This window comes from Rhinopithecus roxellana, chromosome 7, assembly GCF_007565055.1.
Source record: "Rhinopithecus roxellana isolate Shanxi Qingling chromosome 7, ASM756505v1, whole genome shotgun sequence".
Taxonomy (NCBI): Eukaryota; Metazoa; Chordata; class Mammalia; order Primates; family Cercopithecidae; genus Rhinopithecus; species Rhinopithecus roxellana.
This window is the reverse complement of record NC_044555.1, coordinates 36,837,927-36,844,041: the sequence shown is the minus strand read 5'-3', so window position 1 is coordinate 36,844,041 and position 6,115 is coordinate 36,837,927. Positions and strand designations below refer to the sequence as shown.

Below are 6,115 nucleotides of genomic sequence, written 5' to 3'. Positions count from 1 at the left end.
TCTTTGTGCACAATTGCTCAAATGTTAGACCTTCATGAAATTTTTCCAACTCTCTGACTACTTCTATCCCTATTAGATAGTGCACAGATACATGTTTTGCTGGAGCTTAAGGTGAAGTGGCTTCCCTTCAATTAACACTCTGGGGAAAAAAAAAAAAAGGCTACAACTCTCCAGCAAAACCATTCCTCTGTGTCTGCTCCAGGTTCAGTGGAAAGAAGGAGTCTTATAGTATGCGCTGTATTTGACTGCATGCCACTCAAAAGCATTCATCCATTATTAAATGAAAAACTACTTCATGGTGCTCACTTCAGCAGCATATATACTATAATTGGAATAATTTAGAGAAGATTACCATGGCCTCTGCACAAAGATGACACATTGATTCTTGGATATATTTTATAAATTAGAAACAGGTACTTTCATATATTGTACTGAAAGTGAAAATGGTAAAACTCCATAAAAGTTAATCTAGCAATAGCTTCCAAAATTGCAAATGTGTTTACTTACCCCTTGATTCAGCAATCTCAAGTTCAGAATTCTGTCCATCAGATACAGCTATACACATATGAATAATGTATTTCCAAGGTTTTCACCAGGTGTTGTTTTTAATTGTAAAGTGTTAGAAAACTTTAAAAATCTATCAACAGAAGATTGATTAAATCAACTGTTTTGTATTCATACAATGGAATAGAATACAGACTGAAAAAAAAGAGAATGCTCTCTATGTATTGTATAGAAAGATATCCAAAATATACAATATAATCTATACTGTTTAAGGGTATAGAGCAGTGGTATATCTTAACTTTTGAATAAGAAATGTGACATGAGAATGTATAGTCATATTCTTGTATTTGCATATAAATAAACTGTTATGTACTGAACGTTCGTGACTTCCAGAAAATCATATGTTGAGATCTAATCCTAGATGGTAACTGCAAATGGGGCCTTTGGCGGGGATAATTAGATCATGAGGGTAGAGTCCTCATAAGTGGGATTAGTGTCTTTATATGAGACAAGAGAAATATCTGGCTGTCTTTTCCTCATGGGAGGATATAGTAGAAAGAAAAGTCAGCTGCCCACCACCTGGAAGAGAGCCCTCATCAGAACCCAATTATGCTGGCACTCTGATCTTGAACTTTCAGCCTCCAGAACTATGAGAAATAAATATTTGTTGTTTAAGCCACCCAGTCTATAGTAATTTACTACATCAGCCTGAAATAAGACATAAACTAATAAAATCTATTACTAACATCAAAGATAGAAAACTATGGCCAGCAGGCCTATTGCTTGTTTTCTTTTTTATTTTTTCCACATTCATGAATCTAATGCCTGTTTTTATAAAGTTTTATTGGAACACAGCCATACCCATTTGATTTTGTATTGTCTATGGCTGCTTTTTCACTACAACAGCAAAACTGAATAACCACAATAGAGAACATATGACCTGAAAGTCTAGCATATTTACTTCTTGCCCTTTACAGAAATATTTTGCCAACACCTGAGCTATAATGTGGGGAGAATGGGTAGGAAGACAGGGAAAGCAAGACTTCTTTATGTGGCCATACTTTTACATAATTTGGTTTTTGAACTTATAAACAGAAGTACTGTCTGTTTGCAAAATTAAAATCAAAACAAAACCAATAAAATCAAGTTTTAATCTTCTGTGTAAGAAACACTAACAAACCTAGAGCAGGGATTTGTGTGTGAGCTTATAGTAGTCCTATTTATTTCTTTAAAATTACTTGTGAAATTAAAATTAATCAACTAAACGGGCTGGAGCAAAATAGTGGAAGAGAAGATTTCATTGTTCATCCCCCGATGGAACACCAACTTTTAGCAACCATCTGCACACAAAATAAAGCACCATCATGAAAAACAAAAATCAGCCACAAAAATCAACCACAACCACAACCAACCACAACTCAACCACAGTGGGGCAGAGCAGCAAGAATGCTCCCGGGATGTCCAATTCTAGGACTTGACTCTAGGATGGCATTTCTTGACCTGCTCTAGGCCAAAGGGGAACCCACTGCCCTGAAGGGTGAGTCCCAGGACTGGCAGCATGCACCATAAGGTGTCAAAACAACATTTGAGCTTTAAGTGAACATCTGTGGTAGCCTGGCAGAACCCCCCCTAGGACCAGTGTTGTGGTGGCCACAGGCAGAGGCACCTGTGCCTGTGGTAATTGGAGGAAAGAGTGGGAAGGACTTTGTATTGTGATTTGTGTGCCAGCTTAGATGAAGTAGAATACAATATGAGGTAAATTGTTAAGGATTTTGACTCTAAGACAGCACCTCTGGACATGCCCAAGGCCTCGGGAAACTTGCCAGCCTGAAGGAAACATCCTTCGGCAAGGCCCAGTGTTGTGATGGCTTCAGGTCTGACTCAGCAAAATCCCAGGGTGGTGGCCAAAAGTATGCTCGCATCACCACACCTCCATTTTCAGGTAGGTCAGCAAAGTGAGAGACTCCATGTTTTTGGGAGAAAGCAATGACAAAGGACAAGAGTCTCTGCCTGGTAATGCAGGTAGTTCTTCTGTATCTTAAACAAAGTCATCAAGGTAGTTCCTCTACACGTATGCAGAAACCACAGTATTGTTGCGCTTGGGGCCCAAGTCCCTTCAAATGCTTGGGAAGCCTTCCCAAAAATGACTGGCATAAAGAAGCCCAGATTATAAAGACTACAAGAAATACCTAACTCTTCAATTCCTGTACATTGATGAATACCTACAGGCATCAACATCATCCAGGAAAATATGGCCTCACCAAATGAACTGCATAAGGCACAAAGGATTAGTCCTGCAGAGAGATGTGTGACCCTTCAGACAGAAAACAAAAGAAAACTATGTTGAGGAAATTCAAGTAAAACGAATAGAACATAGAGAAGGAATTCCTAATTCTATCAGATAACTTTAACTAAGAGACTAAAATAACTTCTAAAAACAAAGCAGATTTTTTTTACTTAAAAACTGCAACTGTCATACCGAAAAATGCATCAGAACCTCTTAGTAGCAGAATTCATAAAGCAGAAAAAAACAATTAGTGAGTTTGAAGACAGGGTATTTGGAAATATACAGTCAGAAAATTTTAAAAAAGGAAAAAAAGCATGGAAACATGCTTCCAAGGTGTAGAAAATAGCCTTAAAATGCAAAGGTAAGAGTTGTTGGCCTTAAAGAGGAGGTAGAGAAAGAGATAGAGGTAGAAAGATTATTCAAAGTTATAATATGAAATGAACTTGGAAAGAAGGGAGAATGAAACCAACTTGGAAAACATATTTCAGGATATCATCCATGAGAACTTCCCCAAGCTAGCTATAGAGGCCAACATTAAAATTCAGAAATTGCAGAGAACCCCAGTAAGATACTCCACGAGATCATCTTCAAGACACATAATTATCAGGTACTCCAAGGCCGAAATGAAAGAAAGAAATGCTAAAAGCAGGAGAGAGAAAGGCGAGGCCACCTCAAAAGGAAAGCCCACCAGTCTAACAGCAGACTTCTCAGCAGAAACTCTACAAACCAGAATAGATTGGGGGCCAATATTAAACATTCTTAAACAACAACAAAAAAATCCAACCCAGAATTTTATATCTGGTCAAACTAAGCTTCATAAGTAAAAGAGAAAAATTATTCTTTTCAGACAAACAAATGCTGAGTAAATTTGTTACCACCAGACGTGCCTTATAAGGGCTTCTGAAGGAAGCAATAAATATGGGAAAAAATAACCGTTACCAACCACTACAAAAACACACCGAAGTACACAGATTATTAACAATATAAAGGAACCACCTAAAGTTTGCAAAATAACTAACACTATGATGACAGAATAAAATTCACACATATCAATAACTTTGAATGCAAATGGGCTAAATGCCTCAATTAAAAGACACCAGACGCCAAGGTGGCTAAAGAACCAAGAACAATTGCTGTGCTGTCTTTAAGAGACTCATCTCACATGCGATGACACACACAGGCTCAAATAAAAGGACGAAGAAATACCTACAAAGCAAATGAAAAACGGAAAAAAGCAGGAGTTGTGATTCTACTTTCCGACAAAATAGACTTTAAACCAAGAAAGATCTAAAAAGACAAAAAGAATATGGAATAATGGTAAAGCGTTCAATTCAACAAGACGATCTAACAACCCTAAATGTATATGGACCCAACACAGGAGAAACCGGATTCATAAAGCAAGTTAGAGACCTTCAAAGAGACTGAAGCTCCCACACAATAATAGTAGGGGATTTTAACATGCCACTGACTGTATTAGATGAATTATTGAGACAGAAAATTAACAAAAGTAATCAGGATCTGAACTCAGCACTAACTCAAATGAACCTGATATCTACAGAACTCTCCATTCAAAAACAAGATATACATTCTTCTCATTGCTACATGGCACTTACTCTAAAATCAACGACATAATCAGAAGTAAAACACTCCTCTACAAATTCAGTGGAACTGAAATCATATCCAACAGTTTCACAGACCAGAGGGTAACAAAATCAGAGGCAGGAGAATGGCATGAACCCGGGGTGGGGGGAGAGGGGGGCGGAGCTTGCAGTGAGCGGAGATCGCGCCACTGCACTCCAGCTTGTGCCACAGGGCAAGACTCTGTCTCAAAACAAAATAAAATAAAATAAAATAAAATAAAATAAAATAAAATAAAATAAATACTAAGAAATTCACTCAAAACCATGGAAATACATGGAAATTAAATAACATGCTCCTGAGTGACTTTTGGAAAAATAATGAAATTTAAAAAGAAATCAAGAAATTCTTTGAAACTAATGAGGACAAAGATACAACATAGCAGAATCTTTGGGACACTGCTAAAGAAGTGTTAACAGAGAAATTTATAGCACTAAATCCCCACATCAAAAATATCTGAAAGATTTCAAATTAACAACCTAACATCACAGCAACAATAACTAAAGAACTAAGACCAAACAAATTCCAAAGCTAGTAAAAGACAAAAAATAGCCAAAATAAAAGCTTAACTGAAGGAAATAGACACTAAAAGCCCTTTAAAAGATCACTGAATCCAGGAGCTGGTTTTTGAGAAATATTAATACAATAGATAAATCACTAGTTAGACTAATGAAAAAAAATAGTAGATTCAAATAAATAGAATCAACAAGACGAATATTACCACTGACATTATAGAAATACAAACAAATATCAGAGAATATTATGAACAACTCTATGCACCTAAACTAGAAAATCTAGGAGAAATGGGTAAATTTTTGGACACACAAACCCTCCTAAGACTGAACCAGAAACAAATTGAATCCTTAAACAGACCAATAACAAACTCTAAAATTGAGGAAGTAATAAATGGCCTACCAAACAAAAAAAGCCAAGGACCAGACAGATTCACAGTTGAAGTCTATCGGAGGTACGAATAACAGCTGGTACCATTTCTGCTGAAACTATTCCAAAAATTGAGAAGGAGAGACTCTTTCCTAACTCATTCTACGAGGCCAGTGTCATCCTGGTACCAAAACCTGGAAGAGATAAAAAACAACAGCAACAACAACAACCAAAAAAAAAAAACAAACAAACAAAAAAACAATGAAAAACAAACAGGAAACTTTAGCTTCATACTTGTGATGAACATCGATGCCAAAATTCTCAACAAAATACTGGTAAACCAAATCCAGAAGCACAACAAAAAACGTATCCACCAAGATAAAGTGGGCTTTATTTCTGGGATGCAAGGTAAGTTCACCATATGCAAATCAATAAATGTGATTCATCACATAACATGAACTCAGGACAAATAAAAGGATGATTATCTCAATAGATGCAGAAAAGATTTTCAAGAAAATTCAACATGCATTTATGTGAAAAACTAGGTGTTGAAGAAACATACCTAAAATTAATAAGACCCATAAATGGCAAGCCTACAGTAAACATCATACTGAATGGGCAAATGCTAAAAGCATTCCCATTGAAAACCAGTGCAAGACAAGGATGTCTTCTCTCACCACTTTAATTCAACGTAATACTAGAAGTTCTGGCCAATGCAATCAGGCAAGATAACGAACTAAAGTACATCCAAATAGGAAGAGAGAAATTCAAACTATCCCTGTGTGAAGATGATATAATCTTATA

General features: G+C 36.5%; 1 non-coding gene across 1 annotated transcript; it reads left to right on the top strand.

Annotated features, from left to right (window-relative positions):
• Positions 1 to 298: 298 nt before the first annotated feature.
• On the top strand, positions 299 to 406 carry LOC115898842. The gene has a single exon (XR_004058507.1). It is a non-coding gene; the product is annotated as a U6 spliceosomal RNA (small nuclear RNA).
• The last annotated feature ends 5,709 nt before the right edge of the window (positions 407 to 6,115 follow it).